Here is a 2,212-nt window from a genome sequence, read left to right on the forward strand (position 1 = left end):
CCTTGCAGAGGCTGTCTTGCTTGAGGGCCTAGAGACTCAGATCTTTTTGTCCATGTGAAACGGTCCAAGTCTAGCATGTCAGACACAGATTCCACTGTAAGAAACGTACAAATGAACAAAACAAACAAATCTGAGAGTCAGATAAGCCAGTGCGGTGTCTGTTGGCAGTGTCTCCTCAGAGGGGCACTTGGGGGTCATTGGTAGAAATTCCATCACCTGGGAACCCACAGGAAGACTGCTCAGGGCTAGAGAAAGCGCTGGAGATGTTCACTGAATGAGTGCATGACAATATGGTCCCCGATTTCTGTAATAGAGGGGACGACTTAGGCCTTACCATGCAGCCTCTGTTATGATGCATTTACATCATCCTATATAATAAAAGCCTAATATGCTAAGTTTACGGTCGTTCAGTCAGCCATTCAACCAATCAAAGCATAATATGCTAGTGATATGCAAAGATTGCTCAACTGCTTACTATGACATGCACTGACCACTAGGGGCAGACGCTCTGACCAGTAGGTTAGCTTGCTGCTGGGGTCCAGTCGATCAAGACTGAGCAAGACGGGCCAGACACACCCTGTAGCCCTCCCATCAGCCCTCCCCAGCTGGCCAATCTCCTGCATCCCTCCCCGGCCCCAGTCGTGCACCAGTGAGGTCTCTCGGCCTGGCCTGCACCCTCTCGCAATCCAGAACTCATCGGGGGGTGTTGGAGAGCTAGTTTCAGCGCAACAGTGGAATGACCAGTCACTATGACACGCACTGACCACCAGGAGGCAGATGCTCAATGCAGGAGCTGCCCCCTGGTGGTCAGTGCATTCCCACAGGGGGAGCACTGTTCAGCCAGAAGCTGGGCTCATGGCTGGCGAGTGCAGCAGCAGTAGTGGGAGCCTCCCCTGCCTCCGCGGCAATGCTAAGGATGTCCAACTGATGGCTTTGGCCCCCTCCCTATGCGGGGGAGTGAGCCTAAGCCGTCAGGCAGCAGCTGCTGGTGAGGCCGGGAGAGAGAAGCAGGGTAATCAGACCCTGCTTCTCTCTCCTGGCCTCGCCAGCAGGCTGCGGTGGCTGCTGATCAGCCCTGTCTCTCTGATCAGGCCCGGAGATAGGCCCGGAGATGCTGACTGGCACAGAAACCAACCAATCAGAACCAAATCTGGGTGAATTGCGAGGAGCCAATGGCTGCCTAGGAGGCAGTGTTTTTGACACTGACTGGTGTAGAAACCAACTAATTAGAACCAAATCTGGGTGAATAGCGAAGAGCCAATGGCTGCCTAGCAGGCGGAGCTTTTGATGCTGACTGGCATAGAAACTGACCAATCAGAACCAAATCTGGGTGAACTGCGGAGGCAGAACCTAAGGTGAGGGCTGAGGAGGGGTTTTAAGGGCAACAGCTGTTTTGTGTAAGGTGTAAGAAAGTGATTCAATTTTTTAATGGCCAGTTTGGCAATATAGTGCATATGGCTGGCTATCAATCCAGATATAGGGATTATGTGCTTTTGCTTGCCAAGAGTATCTCCTCCTGCTGAAAAAGGCTTTTTCCCCTATTTAAGCAATCCTATCCTATATAATCTATCTATACTACTAAAAGGGTAATATGCTAATTAGACCGGGTCAACCAGCCATCTTCCAGATGTCCAACTTCCTTCCGGACAAAACCATGGTGGTGGGGGTGAGGCAGAGGCAGTTAGGGGCAATCAGGCAGGAGGCAGAGAGGTTAGGGGCGATCAGGCCAGCCGGGGGGCAAGGTAGGAGCAATCAGGCAGGCAGGCAGGTGAGAGGTTAGGAGCCAGTTGTCCTGGATTGTGAGAGGGATGTCCAACTGCCGGTTTAGGCCCAATCCCTGCGGAATCGGGCCTAAACCGGAAGTCGGACATCCCCTGAGGGGTCCCAGATTGGAGAGGGTGCAGGCTGGGCTCACGAACCCCACTCCATGCACAACTTTCATGCACCAGGCCTCTAGTTGGTGTATAAAAATGCCATTCATTTCTGGATGTTAACTTTGTATCCTGCTATCTTGCCAAATACATTTATTCAATTTAGTACCTTCCTGGTGGAGTATTTAGGATTTTCTATGTACAATATCATGTCATCTGAGAATAATGAAAGTTTTGTTTCCTCCTTTCCAATTTGAATACCTTTTATCTCCTCTTGTCTGGTTGCTATGGCTAGGACTTCTAGTACTATCCTATATAATAAAGATGTAATATGCAAATTA

This window comes from Cnephaeus nilssonii (assembly GCF_951640355.1).
Source record: "Cnephaeus nilssonii genome assembly, chromosome: 6".
Lineage (NCBI taxonomy): Eukaryota > Metazoa > Chordata > Mammalia > Chiroptera > Vespertilionidae > Cnephaeus > Cnephaeus nilssonii.